At 45.7% G+C, this 21,629-nt stretch overlaps 1 long non-coding RNA gene across 1 annotated transcript in view; it reads right to left on the bottom strand.

Moving 5' to 3' along the window:
* Positions 1-19,499, bottom strand: part of LOC126544968 (uncharacterized) — a 29,796-nt gene extending 10,297 nt beyond the window's left edge. Inside the window, exons 1-3 of the long non-coding RNA XR_011893400.1 lie at positions 19,362-19,499; positions 10,287-10,369; positions 399-10,188 (exon numbers count right to left, since the gene is read on the bottom strand). This is a non-coding gene — a long non-coding RNA (uncharacterized lncRNA). The remainder of the gene's footprint in view (positions 1-398; positions 10,189-10,286; positions 10,370-19,361) is intronic.
* Between the last annotated feature and the right edge of the window lie 2,130 nt (positions 19,500-21,629).

Below are 21,629 nucleotides of genomic sequence, written 5' to 3'. Positions count from 1 at the left end.
TCGTGGCAGGGTGCGAGGTTGCATACTTGATTGCTTAGGGGGTAATGCTATACGTGGTACGCTTCCTTGGCTTTCGTGGATAGGGCTATTTAAAGCTGTCTTCTTTGTTTGAACTGATCGCGAACTTTTGGACACTGTTTTCACCGTTGTTACTGTAGCCGTGGGTGCTTTTATGGGTGTCGTTGCTTCAGGCATGTTCGTTGCTGCTGGTTTCACCCTGGTAGGAGCACCCGGATGCGTAGTACCCGCTGCTGTAACCATTCTGTTCAAATCTGAAGGTGCTTGCTTCTGTGACAGGCCTCCAGCTGGTTTCGGTTTGGTTGGTATTGATGGAACGGCGCCTCCAAACACTCTTGTGAAATTGGTTACTACTTTTTCCATAGTGTGTGTAGCTTCACCTGATGTTGCCACTCCATTTGGTTGTACAGATGACTTTCGTGGCAGGGTGCGAGGTTGCGTACTTGATTGCTTAGGGGGTAATGCTATACGTGGTACGCTTCCTTGGCTTTCGTGGATAGGGCTATTTAAAGCTGTCTTCTTTGTTTGAACTGATCGCGAACTTTTGGACACTGTTTTCACCGTTGTTACTGTAGCCGTGGGTGCTTTTATGGGTGTCGTTGCTTTAGGCATGTTCGTCGCTGCTGGTTTCACCCTGGTAGGAGCACCCGGATGCGTAGTACCCGCTGCTGTAACAATTCTGTTCAAATCTGAAGGTGCTTGCTTCTGTGACAGGCCTCCAGCTGGTTTCGGTTTGGTTGGTATTGATCGAACGGCGCCTCCAAACACTCTTGTGAAATTGGTTACTACTTTTTTCGTGGTGTGCGTAGCTTCACCTGATGTTGGCACTCCATTTGGTTGTACAGATGACTTTCGTGGCAGGGTGCGAGGTTGAGAAATACTTGATTGCTTAGGGGGTAATGCTCTACGTGGTACGCTTCCTTTGCTCTCGTGGACAGGGCTATTCAAAGCTGTCTTCTTTGTTTGAACTGATCGCGAACTTTTAGACACTGTTTTCACCGTTGTTACTGTAGCCGTGGGTGCTTTTATGGGTGTCGCTACTTCGGGCCTCTTAGTCGCTGCTGGTTTCACCCTGGTAGGAGCACCCAGCTGCGTAGTGCCCGCTGCTGTAACCATTCTGTTCAAATCTGAAGGTGCTTGCTTCTGTGACAGGCCTCCAGCTGGTTTTGGTTTGGTTGGTATTGATGGAACGGCGCCTTCAAACACTCTTGTTATATTGGTTACTACTTTTTCCGTGGCGTGTGTAGCTCCACGTGACGTTGCCACTCCATTTGGTTGTACAGATGGCTTTCGTGGCAGGGTGCGAGGTGGAGAAATACTTGATTGCTTAGGGGGTAATGCTCTACGTGGTACGCTTCCTTTGCTTTCGTGGGCAGGGCTATTCAAAGCTGTCTTCTTTGTTTGAACTGTTTGCGAACTTCTAGACACTGTTTTGACCGTTGTTAATGTAGCCGTGGGTGCTTTTATGGGTGTCGCGGCTTCGGGCCTGTTAGTCGCTGCTGGTTTCACCCTGGTATGAGCACCCTGCTGCGCAGTACCCGCTGCTGTAACCATTCTGTTCAAATCAGAAGGTGCTTGCTTCTGTGACAGGCCTCCAGCTGGTTTCGGTTTGGTTGGTATTGATGGAACGGCGCCTTCAAACACTCTTGTGAAATTGGTTACTTCTTTTTCTGTGGTGTGAGTAGCTCCACCTGATGTTGCCACTCCATTTGGTTGTACAGATGGCTTTCGTGGCAAGGTGCGAGGTTGAGAAATACTTGATTGCTTAGGGGGTAATGCTCTACGTGGTACGCTTCCTTTGCTTTCGTGGACAGGGCTATTCAAAGCTCTCTTCTTTGTTTGAACTGATTGCGAACTTCTAGACACTGTTTTCACCGTTGTTACTGTAGCCGTGGGTGCTTTTATGGGTGTCGTTGCTTCAGGCATGTTCGTCGCTGCTGGTTTCACCCTGGTAGGAGCACCCGGCTCCGTAGTACCCGCTGCTGTAAACATTCTGTTCAAATCTGAAGGTGCTTGCTTCTGTGACAGGCCTCCAGCTGGTTTCGGTTTGGTTGGTATTGATGGAACGGCGCCTCCAAACACTCTTGTGAAATTGGTTACTACTTTTTGCGTGGTGTGCGTAGCTTCACCTGATGTTGCCACTCCATTTGGTTGTACAGATGACTTTCGTGGCAGGGTGCGAGGTTGCATACTTGATTGCTTAGGGGGTAATGCTATACGTGGTACGCTTCCTTTGCTTTCGTGGATAGGGCTATTTAAAGCTGTCTTCTTTGTTTGAACTGATCGCGAACTTTTGGACACTGTTTTCACCGTTGTTACTGTAGCCGTTGGTGCTTTTATGGGTGTCGTTGCTTCAGGCATGTTCGTCGCTGCTGGTTTCACCCTGGTAGGAGCACCCGGATGCGTAGTACCCGCTGCTGTAACAATTCTGTTCAAATCTGAAGGTGCTTGCTTCTGTGACAGGGCTCCAGCTGGTTTCGGTTTGGTTAGTATTGATGGAACGGCGCCTTCAAACACTCTTGTGAAATTGGTTACTACTTTTTCCGTGGTGTGCGTAGCTTCACCTGATGTTGCCACTCCATTTGGTTGTACAGATGACTTTCGTGGCAGGGTGCGAGGTTGAGAAATACTTGATTGCTTAGGGGGTAATGCTCTACGTGGTACGCTTCCTTTGCTCTCGTGGATAGGGCTATTCAAAGCTGTCTTCTTTGTTTGAACTGATCGCGAACTTTTAGACACTGTTTTCACCGTTGTTACTGTAGCCGTGGGTGCTTTTATGGGTGTCGCTACTTCGGGCCTCTTAGTCGCTGCTGGTTTCACCCTGGTAGGAGCACCCGGCTGCGTAGTACCCGCTGCTGTAACCTTTCTGTTCAAATCTGAAGGTGCTTGCTTCTGTGACAGGCCTCCAGCTGGTTTTGGTTTGGTTAGTATTGATGGAACGGCGCCTTCAAACACTCTCGTTAAATTGGTTACTTCTTTTTCCGTGGTGTGTGTAGCCCCACCTGATGTTGCCACTCCATTTGGTTCTACAGATGGCTTTCGTGGCAGGGTGTGAGGTGGAGAAATACTTGATTGCTTAGGTGGTAATGCTATACGTGGTACGCTTCCTTTGCTTTCGTGGACAGGGCTATTCAAAGCTGTCTCCTTTGTTTGAACTGATTGCGAACTTTTAGACACTGTTGTCACCGTTGTTACTGTAGCCGTGGGTGCTTTTATGGGTGTCGCTACTTCGGGCCTCTTAGTCGCTGCTGGTTTCACCCTGGTAGGAGCACCCGGCTGCTTAGTACCCGCTGCTGTAACCATTCTGTTCAAATCTGAAGGTGCTTGCTTCCGTGACAGGCCTCCAGCTGGTTTTGGTTTGGTTAGTATTGATGGAACGGCGCCTCCAAACACTCTTGTGAAATTGGTTACTACTTTTCGCGTGGTGTGCGTAGCTTCACCTGATGTTGCCACTCCATTTGGTTGCACAGATGACTTTCGTGGCAGGGTGCGAGGTTGCATACTTGATTGCTTAGGGGGTAATGCTATACGTGGTACGCTTCCTTTGCTTTCGTGGATAGGGCTATTTAAAGCTGTCTTCTTTGTTTGAACTGATTGCGAACTTCTAGACGCTGTTTTCACCGTTGTTACTGTAGCCGTGGGTGCTTTTATGGGTGTCGTTACTTCAGGCATGTTCGTCGCTGCTGGTTTCACCCTGGTAGGAGCACCCGGCTGCGCAGTGCCCGCTGCTGCAACTATTCTGTTCAAATCAGAAGGCGCTGGCTTCTTCGGCATGCTTGCATATACTTTCGGGTTGGTTGGTGCTGAAGGACTGGTGGGTCCAAGTACTGTTGTGACATTGGTTACTACTTTTTGCATTGTAGCTTCACCAGTTGTTACACCACCGCTTGTTGGTGCAGATAGTTTTTCTGGCACGGTGCGTGGTTCATAAATACTTGATTTCTTAGGGGGTAATGCTACACCTGGTACGCTTTCTTTGCCCGAGTTGAGAGGAATATTTAACGTTGGGGTCTTGTTTATGTGAACTGATTGCGAATTTCTCGACACTGTTTTCACCTTTGTTGCTGTAGGCGCTGGTACCTTTCTGGGTGTCTCAGCCTCAGGCCTTTGAGTTGCTACTGGTTTCGCCTTGGTATAACTACCCGGCTGTACAGTACCTGCAGTTGTTAGCGTTCCATTAAAATCAGGAAGTGATTGCGCAGGCGAAATTCCTCCAGTGTACTTCTGTCTTGTTGGTACTGAAGGAATAGCGGCTACGCGTACTCTTGTAACATTTCTCACTACTTTTTCAGTGGTGTGAGTAGCTGCCCCTGAGGTTACCGCGCCATTGGCTGGTACATATGGCTTTTGTGGCACAATGCCAGACTTTGAAATGCTTGTTTGCTTAGGTAGTGCGGCTCGATGTGGTGCGCTTCCTTGGCCTTTTCTGAGAGTATTATTTACGTTTGTCTTGTTTACTTTAAGTGATTTCGATCTTCTAGAAATTGTTATCGCCGTTGTCGTACTCGCCGCAACCTTTTTCGGTGTTACTTTTGCAGGCCGGTGAGTTGCTGCTGCTTTCGTTTTGTTACCAACACTGCCGGCTGCTGTAACCGTTCTGTTAAAATCAGAATGTGAGTGCTTCGCACGAAGTCCTCCAGCTTGCTTTTGTTTAGTAAGTACTGAAGGCGCGCCGGCTTCATGTATTCTTGTAATATTCGTCCCTACTTTTTTAGTTGTGTGCGAAGCTCCACCGGATGTTACCTGAGAACGCATTGCTGAAGAGTGTTTTTGTGGCAAAGCGCCAGGTTGAGGAGTGATTATTTGCTTAGATGGTAAGGTTCCACGTGATTGGCTTATTTGGCCTGTGTTAAGACGACTATTAACCGTTGCGTTATTTATCTGAACTGACTGCGAACTTCTGGAATGTGTTTTCGTCGTTGTCTCTATCATGGCAGGTGCCTTTTTTGGTATGTTTGCTGGAAGCCTCTTCGTTGCTGTTGATGTCGTCTTCGTATCAGCTCGTTCCAGCACAGTATCCGCTATTCTATACGTTGCGTTGAATCCAGCGCGTGAATGCTTCTGCGAAGGTCCTCCACCAGGCTTAGGTATACTTGGTAGTGAACTAACGACTGCTCCATGTGCTCTTGTATCCTTTGTTACTACTTTGCTTGTTCGTTTTTTATTTGCGTTCGTTATGTTTGTGCGCCTGATATGTGAGGCACCCAATGTTGCCCCTTCTCTGGTTGTTGATGGATGTATTCTTGCCTGATGAACCTGCCAAGCTTTCTTCTCTGTCTCTCTTGTTGCCGTAGATGGTATTTGTGGTGCAGTGCCAGTTTCGTAACTCACAGCTGGTTCAGCGGGTGCGATTGGACATGGCGCGGTTTGTGCTTGGGTGGATTTTATAGTTGAATTTGAGTTTTTCTTCTTTCGTTTTAATGGTTTTTGGTGTGTGTGGAAGTTTAGGTCGTGATGTTTGGTTTTTTTTACCGCTTCTTGGTTTGCGGAGTGAAGTCGCACCTGTTGCAGTGTTCCAAATGACCCTCCCATATTTTGGTTAGGGCCAAGCACGGCACTTGCTAAACCCCTTTCTTTTCTGGGAATATGTGGTTTCGTTTCCAATGTTCCTGGTGCTTTTACGGCTGGCACTGATTTGAAAATAGCGGGGCCATCCGAGTATGTTTCACTAGTAAGCACGACTGGCAGCGTTACGAGCTTTCTCCCAGTCAGCTGTGTCGTAGGCCTTAATGACGTTCCTAGAGGGGTTTCGACGTGGGGCTTTTTAAGCCGCACAGAAGGTATATGTGGTTGAAATCTTTTCTCCTGACTGACGGCTTGGCTAGCAGGAAGCATTTGTTGGCTCTTCACCACCCTGGTACTTGCGGCACCCTTTTGCGTCTCCAGCATCGTTCCCAATGGCGAGATTCTATAGAATTTACTAGGAAGGACTACACGAGATGTACTGGTGCCGTTCACGTTCTTAGTGGTCGGTAGCGGGAGCCCTAGAGTTTCTTTCTCGGCGCCTGACCGCAACAGTGTTGGTCGCTCTCTCGGAACTGTTTCCTCAAATGATCTTGTAAATGGCGGGTGAAGAAATCGTGCTTGTGGCATTGTCCTTGTATTAATCTTATTAGTTGGCTCGGGCTTCGGGGATTCAGAGCTTCGGAGATTCATTGTTGCCTCTTGATTAATCCGCGTAGTTTTCGACAGCGTTATTGCCTCCTTCGCTGTACTATAGCCTTGTGCTGTCAACAAGGGATTTCTCATGTTTACCATATTGCCCTGCTCAACTGGACTAAGACCAACATGCTGCTTAGCTGCGCCTCTGCTTGTCAAAATTTGTTGCTTTTCTGGCACGCTTTCGAATAGCATCGTTGCACGAGGCAAAGTAGGCATCACTGCATGGGATACCTTACGTTGTAGGGTACTTCCAGTTTGGAGTGGTAGAAGCGTTCCAATGTCTGCCACTGCACGTCGTACTCTTACGTTGAGTGAACGTCTTGACTTTCTCGTGGAAGCCGCATCAATGAAATAAGCGTCGGGCACTTTTCCAGGAGTTCTAGCTTCAGATGACGGTTTCACTCCATATTGCTTGCCGCCTCTGTGACTTTCCAGGTTTTGTGGTATTTGTGGACTTTGAACATATCTAGGCAATTCGTGCAGCATATCTGCAGATGCCCTTGTAGAATGTTCGGCAGGGAAGCGCATGCTTGCTCTAGTCTTTTCAAGTATCGCTATGTTTCTCGGCACCCCTCTTGCTTCTTCAGATAATCCAGGATCCGTAGCAATTAATGTATTTGATGATCGCTTTGGAATTTGGACAGCATGTGCCTGTTCAGTAGGGAGTGCAGCATATGGCTGCATAGCCACGGCGCTGCTAGTCACAACTCCTGGTTTCTGGGACACTGTTTCAGTGAGTATATTTTCTTGCGCTGCTGTTGGAAAGACGCTACGTGACGCATAACCTTGAGGGGCGCCTCCGGTTAGTGATGAGGGAGGCGTTTCAAGTAGGTCGTCTGTTCCCGGGCCTGTAAAGGTTTTTAGGCTTTGCATGTAGGGGACGGAAAGAACCGGTTTTAAACTTCTGCCCGTGGACCATACTTGAAACACCATATTCTGTGTTCTAGCTTCTCTTGAAGTGGGCACTGCGCGTTTCTTATCTGCCGCACGTCTTGTCATATACAGTGGTGACCTTTGTGATGCCGCTCCATAATACGGCCGTGTGGAACGCTTACTCGGTGGAACTACATGCGGTACTTCGGTATTATGGGTAAGGTTAGCATATACGGACGGCAGCATACTACGTGCAGGAGTGATACCTCCTTTTTCACCAGGAAAGAGCGTTGATTCCTTTCGAAATGCCCGTGTATGACTGATTTTAGGCTGCCTAGATAGAACTTGCGAATTTGGGGCTTCCTTCTCAATAGACATTTTCTCCATTGTCGTTTCTTTCACTGGTAGCCAACCTGCAGATGCGGATGTAGTAACAGGTATAGTAGTTCCTGTATTGATCATTTGATGTTGCTTTGCAGGGCGAACTACACGCGACTGCCTAGAAGCTGCAGTGTTTGCCAAGAGTACGGGCTTTAGCGGCACTGTTCCGTAATCTACACTTGTCTGTGATGCAGTTATAGCTGCACGTGGAATATAATCTTGTTTAGCATTCCTAGTTTGTAAGAGCGGAGGCATTCCACGTACGTTGCCTCTTCCTGGTGCTCTAAAAGTTTGTGTACTGGGCACCTTTAGGCTTGAAGGTGCAGCTATAAATGTTTTATCGGTGTATCGCGCTTCTGACATCGACTTCCGAAATCCGTTTTCTGCTGTCTTAGGCAATGCGCGTTCCATATTAGCTTTACGTCTTGTGAAATGCGGTAAACTCTCTGAAATTTCTGCAAAGCTTGGCGCTTTGAGAGGCTTACCACGAGGCGCTGCATAGGCTATTTCTCCTCTTTGAGTTTGAATCGACCATGGTAATGGCAGTGCTCTACGAGCGGGATCTTTTCGCGGTCCTTCACCAGGAACCGTCATAGCCGAAGATGGATTTGTGGGCTGCTTGAGTAGTACTTGGGAATTCCCGGCTAGGTTCAGAATCGGCGTGGCCTGCATTTTGGCTTTTATCGCTTGTAGCGTACTCGCAGACGCGGACGTCGTCTGTGGTATAGTTCTTGTATAGATTATTCGCTTTTGTTCTGCAGGGCGAACTGCATATGGCTGCGTAGCAGCGGTGCTGCTTTCTACTGGTGGGCGTTCTTGCAGCACTGATCCATACCCCATATTTACTCGTGGTGCCGCTTGTAGGACAATACTCTTCACATAACTTTGCCGGGCCCCTGTTTTTCCAGTGAATGGAGGCATCGCACGCGCGTTGCCTGTTCCTGATGCTGTAACGGACAGCGGGCTTTCCGCCATTGGGATTGAAGACGCCATTATGAATGTGTTGTGAGTGAACCGGGATGGAGATGTCGTCTGCCGGCTTCTGACTTGAAGCGCCGGTGTCACTGCAGGTGGCATATTGCCATCAGGTCTTCCTAATTGCGTTGATTGGTCTGGTACTGATGCAAAAGCTGGCTCTGCTGATGTCCTGCCAAGAGGCAGTGCATGTGGTACTTTGGTTATATGCATTTGGGGAGCCAATCGAAACGGCGGTGTTTCCCGCGCTTGATTTGTTTCTGGTCTTGGGTCTGAAACGGAAACTAGTTTTCGCTGCATTGTAACTTGCGAAATTGCTCCATTTGTTGCTAGAATTGGCGTACTTGGTTCTGTTTTGTCAATAATAACTTTGCTATCTGGCAGTAGTTTTATACCCTTCGCTGGTACAAAACTAGTGGGCAGCGTTGAGCTCCGTGGGGTTCTTCCGAGCTGGAACACATGCCTTTCATCGGTAGGGCGTAAGGCGTACGGCTGGTTACCACTGGTGGTGCTTATAATTTTTGGTTGTTTCGACATTGGTGCGAATGCTATTTGTGAGCGTGTTGCATTTGGAAGAGCAGCAAACGGAGTGCTTACACGAAATCTTGCTTGGGTCGATAATAATGATGTCACCACAGGTGTTTTTTGGCTCGATGCTGTCAGCGTTGGCCAAACTCCTGGCTTCGTTCCGAAGGGCGCCATTCGAGGTGTCGTTTGAATGAAGGTATTTCTTGTGATTGAATTTTCTTTCGCGGATTTAGTTTGACGGCGCATATTATGCTGTGTAACGGCCTGAGAACATGCTGGAGTCTTTCTATTTTGTCGCACAATTCCCCGAGATGGCGCTGCGCGAGATGTACCAGGAACGATGGCTTGTTGCGTTTTCCCCTCTTTGGTGGCTTTATTAGACGAATAGAAGGGTTCTCTATATCGCACCACTGACATAGCTTCTTCGGTGTTGTGGCTCGCTGCATTTGTAGCCTGTCCCACCAAACTGCGCGCTTGTTGCTTTGTGTTTTGATTTTCTTGTGGAGCCGGAATGAGCTGATTTGTAAATTTTTGCTCTGGATGCCACGCGGCTGCTCCTTCATTGACTGTTATGATTGAATTCGACGCTGCGTAGGCGTTCTTTTTATCGTTTAGAGGTCGACTCCAGGATGTTTCATAGGCAGATTTGTTGGAACTTTTCCCACCATGGCTCTCTTCTCGACGTGACACTGGCACTTTGCCCTCGAGATTCGTAGAATCCGTAGAAAAGATTTCCTCGGTGCTGCTCCATTTGCGAAAAGCCTTTGTGACAGGTGATTTCTTGAAAATTGATTCAGCAATTTGCCACGAACTTTGGCTCAAAGCACGCTGCTTGGATCTATTTTGGGCTGGAGTAATTGCTTTCGATTGATGCGATATCTCCTCCAGCTTGCGTGCACCTGTGACGCTGGAATAATTACTTGAGTTGGATCTGGTTACCCGTTCCTCAGGGCTTCTTGTGCGATTTCTTTCAATGGTTGCGTTATCACTCACGCTGCCATTCCTCCAAGGAAACCGCGTGATCCTGTATTGATGTTTGTATGGAGTAAGCTTACGCACTGCGCTGTGCTTCTTTTCCTTATCTCCATGCTTTTCTTTTCTTCGGTCTGCGTTTGTTACGTTTTCAGCAGAGGATTTGTATTCGCTGTTCAAAAACCGGTACCCCGCTATTGCTTCTTTCAGGCCTCCATTTACTATATTGGTACTGCGCTGCAGTCCAGATGAAGCGCTTTCTTCCGAAAGCAGGGCCACCTGAAATATGTCAAATACATTTATTTTGACATCACCTTTCTCCACTGACCAGGACCAAGCGGATTTTTTACACATGTAAGAAAGTTGGACTTTATTACCTGATGCATAGGGGTACGAGGCTGTGCGGATGTGTCATGGCGCGGTTTATTTTCCGGAGAGCGGGCGATCACAGGCAGCAGCGCTGAAAAGCACCACAAGCACGTTTTTTCGCTACTGATAGCACGGAGCTCATTACCCAGCACACAAGCCATTCATTTAGATGCAAATTAGGATCGCTTTTGTCTGAGCATGGTCCAAAGTTTCAGGCAAGTGCTAACTAGGATTCCTTCACTTCCTCATTGGTGGCTGGCACTTTTATCTGTATGAGGACCTTTTGTTAGCCAAAATAATGACTATCCCGCTAACGGTTTGTGTCTACAAGATTTGTTATCTCTTGTTTTGCGCGAATAATATTCCCACGAAACAGGAAACATAACATCGTGGTGGTGGTACCGTCTCCTTTGAACACTGGCAATCTTGTTTTATAAATATTTCTCTCGGTACGCAGCTATTTTGTAAGAGGTTTCTATACTTCATTATACGTTAATTATGATTCAAGTTGCTTCACCACATACTGCAGCACAAAATTTGTAGTCCTTTCCTTTTGCAGCAATAGCGCCATGCCTTCAGCATGAACTGAGCAGGAACAGACCAGTTGTTAGATCCCCTTTCTGCTAGTGGTGTGGAAGGTAATTGACAATAACGGCGTCTGAGGCAACTGAGGCCTGGAACACGTCCGGTCACAGAAGTATCCAGCCCCTATAAAAGTTGCCATGTCTCTATAGAAACACTTATTAAAAAATTGACCACCTTTTCACTACTGTGAAGAGGGGTGCAAGTGAAGCTCGGGATCCGCGGCTCTTCGTTGTCATAACAACTTGGCTTCGCGCTCACTCCCGGCGAGGTCGGAACACCGACGATGAGCACTTTCTCGAGCGAGTTCCCGGTGGCGTTCATCAAACGCCACATGTTCTTCGGTCGAACGCCCGACGCGCGGCTCGCTCCCGCTGCCGTACATTCAATGCAGCCTGTTTTTCGGCAGACCGAAGCAAACGCGGCCTCCCAATGTGAATGCCGGGCCTGAACTGGCGGGAAACGGCGGGCGCAAGGCGAGCGAACATGCGATAGCATCCTTTCCCTCTTCTGAAGGGAAGGGACGCCTGTGATTGGCTCGCACCTTGCGCTGAGTCTACTTCTTTGTGTATATAAAGGCCCGCCTTAAAGGGCGCGTATGATGAACCGGCAGTGGTTGAATTGGTTAGCGTGTAGGTCTGTCAACCCGGAGGTCGATGGTTCAAATCGGCAGCACGAAAATCATTTTTCTTATTTTCCCGCGGCTTCAGTATTTTCGTACGGCAACACCGACGCCGACACGAGTGGGGCAACACAAGCTTGGTTTCAATAAAACGTGCACACAATTAATGATATTACGTAGGCAGCTCAGTGACTTACTTGAAATGTGTGCATTGTAACCACGCTGATATACCTCATGAAATTAATGGAACAGATCATGCCAACAATATTTGGCATGTTAGAAAAAAGACGTAGTTAGCCGTTGCTGGTACAGTGACTCATGCACAGTCTACAGGCTGTCTAAAAGGAAACTCAGTGCCCTTCCACTCTGTGAAGAAGGATGCGAAGGGCCACGTTTCTTCATTAAAACTATGTCGTCGGCGCAATCCCAACATAGAACAAAATTCTTTCGCAATTGCTACTGAAACGTCCCACTTCAAACGTCCCGTCAAACACGGTAGCACATTCGTCAAAGCAGCCGCCTGATGCGATACCATTCCCTCAGAAGTGAAATTGATGTACTTTAGGAAAGAAGAATGTTCATTTTACTAAAAACTCAATGTTCGTTGTCTATTCCTTGCGACCAGTGCACAGTAATGGCAAAAGCAAGTCGCGTCCTCAAGCGTGTACACCTTGACTGAAGGGGATATCTTAGCAGCTCCACTACACCAGTACCCATCTAATCGCAAGCGGACCAATGTCCAGGACCACGCTTTTACGTGTGTACTGCAAAAAAGCTGATGGGTAATGAGCCTAAGTCGTGGTCGCGCGTTGCTCAGCCATTTTCCTTCGTGAATGCTGTTTCCTGCCCTTCTTGAGTGCTTCTATTTCATATTAGCCATGGTCAACGAGTAACACGATGATACTGACAAGTGTACTTGTTTATCGGGGGACCGCGTTTCACCACTTAACAAATGTTATCGCACATCGCAGGATGCGCCTGCATGTATCGGAAGTTTCTCGAAAGTTATCGGTGGCTCTATCCGCTGTCTGTTGTCACCGAACTTGTGTAATCTGATTTCATCGCGCGACGCGAATGGCGTAGAACTTTCTTGAAGACGCGCGGGTCCCAGCAATTACTCTGGAACCTTCGATGACTGATGTATAAAAGCCGACGCGCTTGACCCGCTGATCAGATTTTCGACGATCGCCGACTGAGTCCCCCACTGTCGTCGTGCTTTGAGCGCAGCCTGTTTTTCTGGGCAAAGGTTCGCCCAATAAAGAATTAGTTCCGCCGTTCACAGTTTTCCTGCTTTCTTTACCGTCCCTACGACGTGACAATAGACAGCTTTAGAAAAGCGTTCGTCGCCTTACCTACGTTAAGCGTAAGCACCTTTGCGGGACTTTACTGTGCGTGTCCTTTCCAGTATTTTTGTTTACTTTAGGGAAACACAAACGTAAAGAGAACGTTATAAAACAGGGTGCCGTCTGCTGCCTCGTTCCAAACGTATCCAAGCCAAGACGGTCCATTAGCAACCATCCTGCTGTTGCCATGTGGATGCGTCTCGTTAGGCGTGCGGGCGCCAGAATCGCCGAACGATCTCAGAAAATGGACGTGCTATGCGCTCATAACTAACCTTTCAAGTGAGTCTAGAGAAAGCGAAAGCTTATTAAAATAGCTACTGGCGATCAACGTGAGTGAGAACGTAGCCATCACGAGAATCCACGCTGAAGCGGGAGCCATGGGTACCGCCATGTTCGTCAACGCTATTTCTTAGCGTCCCTAAACTTTACGGACGTTAAAGTCGCCAAATAACGTACGTTATCATAGCGCGCGTAAACCGCAGAAACCCAATAACGTTCCGAGCAAGCGCACTTAGGACGACGCTATTTCTTTACGTACGCAATGCTTTTACGTTCGGTTGCATACGTTAAACTAAAACTGTCTATTACCATCAAAGTCATTACTTTCCTCGTCCTCGAAGCTCCTAGCGAGCCGTTGTACTCCCTTGCTTGTTGCAGCACAGACACAGACTTGTGAGTTTAGTCGGCATTCTGATTTTTTAGTTTATGTCTCTGTTCTGTCTGTCGGTCCCAAACAAGACACAGGTTTACTGAAGATGGTTGGCCGGACACAGACAAGTTGCCTCTCAAAGCTTGGCTTCGGATAACTTTCTTTCTCGACCAATGCTGTCATTTCCGTTTTTCGTCTTGCTTGTTTTCCTGAAGAAATACCAATTACTGACATGATATACCACTTTGCGTAAACTGTTATTGTATATGACTTGTTTGTAAATCCTACAAAGTAATAATTATACGGGAAATTTGGAAGTAAGAAGGAGAAATGCGTGTTATGTATAACTCATTGCCTAATCCCTAGACTCTGATCGCTAAGAACTCCTTTTTTTATTCCGTCAAAGGAGTAGTTGAAATGAGACATAGTAGTAACACAGCCTTCTTAATTGTGACAGCTACGCTGATGAAGCCACACGACATCGAACGAAAGAGGAAACCGCGCAAAGTATATAAATTCAATATCTGCGCCATACTGCTGCTGTAAGTAAACGAGATTCTGGTCAATTTTCCTCTATGACAGTGTGAAAAAGCATGCCTTACATGGACAGAAAAAATGTGATAAAAGATATGAATTTCCATTCAATATTACCTATGCCGTTTAACATTACCTATAGGTAATATTGAACGGAAATACATTTCTTTCATCCCAATTTTTGTAACCGATAAAATTGAAAAAAAAAATCTCCTATTAAATTATAGTCCTTAAAGCAAATGCGCCACTAAACACGAACGAAACTTGTAGATAGTAAACCAATAACGGTAAAGACCGTGAATTGGCTCCAGCGTGCTGCAGGAAGTCATAGTTGAGGTTGCTGGCAACAAGGAAAGAAATAACTGCCGTTGACGCCGAAGCAAAATAGATGCGCTCTTTCCGCACGGCCATTTTTTTTCTGTTTTTTACCATTCCGAACGAGTGACCTTGGAGCGAGAATTACCGCCACTGTTAAGGCCGACCAGAATGTAAAATTATAGCGATACAAAATAGGGCAAACTCGTCAACGTATAGTGGTCATTCATGTCCCATGCCATATGATTTGCATATCGCGTTGACTGATCCGATTTTTTATTGCGATAGCAAATATATGGCCACACTAGGCGCATTCCTGCCGTCGGCGTCACCGTCTCCACCGAAGTGCGATAATATCGTCGCCGCCCGCAGAATGCTGTATGTGCGACTGAAAGCTTGCGAGGGTAAGCCCACAATCGCGGTTCAATTTCGCGCACTCAAGGGAGGAAAATGGAGATGAAGCGCTCCATCTTCCACCGTGCGCAAAGCTCCGGGAGGACGGTAGAAACGGGGCAGGCGCGTTCTACTCAGGGCGGCCCGAGCGGCCGCCCGCGCCCGCCACCACTCTATCTTGACAGCCATCTGCGACGGGGAGAGAGCCCACCATGCGTTGATGCCGACACGCAGCACAAAGGTCAATTCGCTCGCTGCTGCTGCCGCGTTTCTCACTCCAGCGTTTTTATAGCGAGTTTCCGTGGTCATCGAGTGAGATGTGTTCATGTTTGCTTGTGCGCTAATGACACCATGTTTGTTACTCTAGTTAGTATGCCCATGGTTACAATATTATACGGCCGATAAAACTACTATCCTTACTTCCTACAGCTGCCTGCTAACTTGCTATCGCAATTGAAGCTTGCCCTTTCGGCCGGAACTGCGACTTTCTTGCTTTATTATCTTTCTTGAAGGCTGGTGTGCTATCTATAGCAAATGTCGGTAAACCAGGCAAAAGGTGGTAAATTACACGCCACTGAGGTGTGTATAACGCAAACAAAAGAAAGAAAGAAGAATATAATTCACGCTAATGCAAAACCAAATGAAAACGTAAACCATGTACAATATGTAATCGGGGAATTGAGCGCAACCAAAAATGCAGGAAAATAGAAAGCAACAAAAACAAAATATAACTATGTTAACACCATATTGTATGTGCTATCGTGTGTTCGATAAATACCCTTATCAAGGGCATTACGTTTCCTCATCCTCGAAGCTCCTAGCCAGTCGTTGTACTCCCTTGCTTGTTGCACCACAGACACAGAGAATTTTTCAAGATGTTTAGAAAGTTGCAACTGAAGCTTTCTGCTAATAAGTAACATGAATTCCTCAATCCTAATCAACAAAATGTTATGTATAGATTAACAAAATACTTGATAAAGCAGAAATGTCACTTTTGGAACAAAGAAAGGGGCGACCAAGGACAGTATCGGAGTGATTCAATTCGAAGGCGGGCCAAGAATGTGATACTATACAGGTGATGACAATACGTTTGCAGCAAATTATTATCCTGATAGTAGTTTCGCACAGTTCTAAAGTGAGCACGGCCCTTTTAGATATGTTACGTGAGCATAATTTTTTCCGTGCAGTCAGCAGTCAAGGGTTCGCATTTGTTGCCCTGTGCGTGCATCAACTGAACAATAGAAGGGTTGAACAATAGCACTGCGACAGTCCAGCACTCTCGCTATCAAAGTTGTCTTGCGCTGTTATTTTTTCCTTATGAATTCTTTCTGCAGCTGCAATCACGTCATTCTGTCTTTACCTACATTTTCTCGTCTCGTCCTATTTCTTGACGTCGACGTCTTTGCGTTAGAAAACATTTTTTTTTTTTACTCGTTCGTCTTCCTCAATGTCACCGCAGCATGCCCTCTCGTTCTTTCGGTCGTCTCAGCACCTCTCTGTCAACGATCCCAATATGTTGAGTCCATAGTTCTCAAGAAAACAAACTGCAATGACATTTGCTGGGGTTCACGCACAGCAGCCGGCCCGTCGACGGCTGTTGTGCGAGAACGGTGGGATCAGCGCTTGTTGAAAATGTGCGACGAAGTAAATGCCGTCCCGGGCAGGTGTTGTGGGCAACTGCGACGTGGAAAAACTTGTGCTGAGAAAGAACGAGCACATGGAAGCTGACGTGTCAAGGTTTTGGAAACTGACGAAAGTTCACGGTGGCTCTATGGCATCAAGAATTTGGTATAGACCAGATTGCGTTGGCGATGACAAATTTATGTGCCTACAGACATCACACGCATATGAGGAAGATAAAACTTTGCGGAAAGTACGGATCCACAAGCACGGGCAAAGTTCGCTTTGAAGCGTCAAAGTGTTGACCAGTTTAGATGAAAAAAACAAACATATTGAGAGAGCACGTGGTTCTCTAACATAAGAATTTCGACTTAGGGTGGCGGTTCAGCGGTGCGAGCCCTTTTCACGCTTTGTCCTGAAATAGTCATCCACCCTCACTCATCCGTCAAAACAATTCTTAAGTTCAGACCTTCGGGGTCTGGAAAGTATAGGCTTGATGATAAATGCCGAGTGATCTCTCGAGCCTATTATCTGCACGCCTACTGAGCACGAGGTGAGTGCGTAAATTGCCATGACGCGCAATTTAAATATTTGAAATGTCACAGCCCTGCTCTGTCGCGTCCCTAATGACTTTAAGATTTTTCTGGGTCAAATTGCAATAAAACTCTTAGCAACATTTTCTCCAGACTCATGGCGTCTTTATTAAGTACAAGTGACCGCTTCTTTTGCAGCTCGTGTCAGACATTGCAATAAAAGTGAGTGTTATTAAAAAGCACTCGCTGTAAGTCTAATGTTAAGCGACGCCATGCTGACCTTACTTTTTTTTCAAGTATATCTGTTTTTCTTTCCTCCTGAGTTTCTGTTCACGTTGTATGATAGGAATGTGACAGCCAACTAGCTCAACTTTAGCGATTTTACTCCAAGCCTAACTTTAACTGTACTGTAGTCATCAGTTGTGGCGATTGCCAAAGAAAAGACCTTTAAACAGGAGCAGCAGAATCAAAATTTAACTGGTAGACCTGCTCAAGGAATACGAAGAGCGAGGCTGGTTAGACACCACAGAGCCGTGAAAAAAAGATGCCGATTATGAAACAAACTGGAGCCCTGTAACGACCTCATGTGGGCCATCGAAGGGCACAAGCAAAGTATTCATGCCATCGACACCGGTAGCGATAAATTCTAAATGGTGCTGGTGCGTCTGCGCACGCATCTAGGAAATGTTATACATCGCGATTATGGTTAATATGCAGTATATAGCGCAGCGTACGTTCTACAAGATTTTCTGCCGATATTACATACGCTAGAGTGTGACCACCTTCAGTACACATACATACTTACAAGTACAAGTATGTATGCAAGCATACCTACTTGATATGTATATTATTAGGTGGTACCCCTGACAGTTTCATAACTATGGGACCACCGAATGTAATAACATCACTAATGCTTTTATCATGTACGCAAGAAAATGTGAATAAACTTGAACTTGAACCTCATACGTCTTCTTGCGTTGATGTTTAACTAGAGGAGCGTTTCCTCTGCCTTTCCCACTTGGTACCGTCTCCTGCAACTTCGTGCCCTGCTACTTTAGTGTTGTGACTCCTGAACAAAAGGCCAAATATCAAAACCAGAACTAATATGGTTTGGGGACAATGTTTCACATACGTAGTAAAAGGCCGTCACCATCTACTTACAGAGCAGCCCATCTGTCCCCCCCCCCCCCCGTTCTTTGAGAAGGGTGCTTTATTAATTTGTTTCGATGTGACACAGAAAATTTCTTCTGATCGTGTGACTTGATTCTCAACAGACTACCCACTATCTCTGTTTTTGCCAATTGTGTTTATGAATTCTGGAGGGCATTCAATTTTCAGTCAAATGTAGCAGTTAATGACTAGTACCAAATACCCATCATTGTCACGCTAAAGTCTGCAGAAACATTTTCGTTTCAATGCGTGTTTCTCAAACGCTTGTCATCGCGCACTCTGTTGCCGAAGAGGTTCGACAAGATGAACAAGTTATGATCCGTTCAGTTCTGATTAAATGTCCCTTTGAATAGTGTATCGTACTGTACTGTGGAATATTTTACAGTGCCGCGAGGAGGTATAACTACTTTTCGAATGCAATAATGATGCGGCTGCGCCAAAAATGTGTGGTGAGACAGCGCGCATACAGGCACTGAATAACTCGCGCCGTGGATGGGGTATAATCATCGTTGTCAACTGGCACAAAAAGGGGATAAAACCAAACACTTAATGCGAATAAAATTTTCTTTGAACATGACATACCAGTACGGACCATGCTACAATTTTCAAACTACCCAGAACTAGCCTCAAGAATTTAAAAATGTTCTTGTGTTAATGACTAACATTAATAGCACCCCTATTCTTGTCGTTATCAACCTTTTTCGTTACCCTCTTCCCCTTCCGCATGTACAGTGTAAACCATTAGATCTCAAAAGCTCGGACCGACTTCATTGCCTTCTATAAACATACTATATAAAAATAAAAATTCTATAACTACTACTACTAAATTCAACAAGTTGTGTCTTTAATTGCTAAACATCAAGAAATGCAATATTCATAAATACGCGCGGTTTTCGGTGTAAATTTCGATACTCTAACTCACCAGATGCCGACGTGCCTCATTTTGTTTGATCTTCTACATTTCTGCCGTGCTACCGTGCAGAACAACAGTTCCTGTGAAGCAGAAATTTTTACGTATATATGCAGCACGACACAGGCGAGGAACTAGGAGTGGTTGACACGAGCGCTGTCCGTGTCCGTGTCTTTCGTCTACGTCGCGCTGCACATTTACGCAAGAATGTTAACCTACCAACTCGACAAACTTGCTGTGCTGAAATAGAACTTTGAAACATACACGGATGAATAGTTTGATAAATTATCGTTCCACCTTTCTTTGATGGTTACATTATATTTATTAGTTAATGAAAGTATAACGCCATATTGGACGCAAATGTCAATACCTGCGAAGTTTGAAGGACTAGAAAATGAACGCAGGCGCTTACCAGTCAGTAGGTAGCAAATAAAAATGGCGTTGATTGCCATACTACATTCGACATCGTCAACCTGGCGTAAAGCTTTCAACCATTCGATCAGGGGACACTCCGTATGTTTTTCAAAAAACGTAAAGCATCTTTCATTATTCCTTCTTGCCTCATTTCCACCGTTTATTCATTTTTACTACCATATTAACCCATTGTTCTTGTCTCGACAAAAAAAAACTTTAGATGCGAAAGACATGTTATTGGAAACAGCTTCTCTTCTCATGCAGGTGCGTCAAGCTTTGTTAAAGATTGAATGCAGAGACACCCCGTTCTTCTTTTTTTTTTCTCGTACGTACAGTGCGTTTCTCGTGTAGGAGGAACAAATTAACGTTCATAAGGCTGTTAGCTCTTCCTTACCACCACTTTATATACTGTACACAGAGATGGGCGCCAAAGAAAGAACGTCTTTGCTTTGTGCGCAGTACGTGTGCTCAACAGTTCCACGTTAGAGTGAAGTTCCTCTTAAGCTTAACAAGTTGGCAATTTGGGCAAATTGGGGTGCAAGATTGATAGCGAATCATCACATAAAAGCAGCGTCCCTTCTCCTTCCTGTTTCCCCGCGCGTTCACTGTCATTTTGTGCCCCTACAACGCTCACATTCGGCAACAGCGTGCGAATTCGCTCCGCGTTATTATTAGCATTCGAGATCTTGGGATGGCAGTCATCCATCGTCCTTTCTGTCCTTCCAGTTCGGAAAACCTTACATTGCAAAGGTAACAGGTGACGTCTTTCCATAGATTGCGTTTGTCAAATAAAAAGAAAATGCCATAGTGCTGCAGGTCACTGTAAAGTTTGACATCTGTTTTCATATTGTACAGCCTTTCTGCAGAAATTTTGCCTAAGGTTTTCAGAAATACTCTGTCTAATAAAGATGTCTGCTATTCCGACCACATGAAAGCGCTGGACACAAGATTTTTCACATTAAGAAAACTTATTATAGCAAACATTGTCTGCAAAGCACAGAATGACAAATTACTTCCACAAATGCAAGTACTTTGCTACCGCTTTCCTACCATTTTGCTGGTAAGGCTACAGTAAGAAAAAAAAACGGATTTCTCAGAAAAAGAAGGAAATTAGTAATTCGAACGCTATAATGTTCAAGCAAAGATCACAGGCACCCTCTACTGATAAGCACTACAAAGTAATATGCGGGATCTAATTTCAGCCATTTGTACAAATGTTGGGAGATCTATGAAGAAAAAATTTAGGAAGGAGTTTGATGGGAAGATTTCTTGATTTAAATGATCTCTTATCTTGCAGAAGAGACAAGCTTGGAAAGTTATAGCATTTAAGCCACAATTTACGCAGAAACAATGATAATGTTAGTACCACGCTGAACGCAGTCACCGTTTTAAAGTGACATAAAAAGTTTACACATGCTCTAATGAACTACAATTTGGCGCAGTTTGGCGCCAGAAACTACAACTTGGCGCAGAAATACAGTTTGGCGCAGTGAAGGTTTGTCAATAGTGATCTGAACAGAGGCCACAGTGTGCTTTCGTTACATGGTTTTAATTCCTACTTCGTCACTTCGGTACAACCCGCTATGTTGAAGTCGAACCTGCAGCTTGCGTTTTAGTAATTATTTCGTTGGGCTGGCGTCTGCAGGTTATTTGTCATTACTGCTCTCGGAATTAGAGACACTATATTATGACTCCATTAATTGTCTAAATTTCTTGCGCTTTTATATTTTCTTAGGCAACCTTTTTTAAATAAACATATTTCTTATTCTAACAAGGCTTTCACTAACTTGAGGCACACGACATTTTTATAATTCTGCTCCACACAACACTTAGAGGGGGAAAGATTGGCTAATACAAAAGACTCATGCCATAGTGCACTCGTCGTTATCGAAGTAAGCAGAAGCTTGGACAGCATATGTAATTTGAACGTATTTTAGTGCCGCAAGTTACTATATATCATTGGCACGATATCTCACGCTCACACAGTCTGCATGACTGGTTTCTTTCTCAAACACTAAATGAGCACTTTTGTTCTTGTCACTGGCATATATCCGCAGCGCAAATTTTGCGAAAATCTTCCACGTATAGCACCTTCGGCGCTGACTTCTACAAAACGCCGACAACCTCTAGCCCAGGCTCTATACCAGATTTTGCATGCCACGGACTTCATGCAGCGAGCGAGGACCTTGTGTATATTTCGCATTACCTTGATATCTGAACATTCCCCCATGACAACTATCACAAATAATTACAAACACTTTGTCTT

This window comes from Dermacentor andersoni, chromosome 3, assembly GCF_023375885.2.
Source record: "Dermacentor andersoni chromosome 3, qqDerAnde1_hic_scaffold, whole genome shotgun sequence".
Taxonomy (NCBI): domain Eukaryota; kingdom Metazoa; phylum Arthropoda; class Arachnida; order Ixodida; family Ixodidae; genus Dermacentor; species Dermacentor andersoni.
Note: the sequence above shows the minus strand (reverse complement) of the source record. Positions and strands in the feature narration are given on the sequence as shown.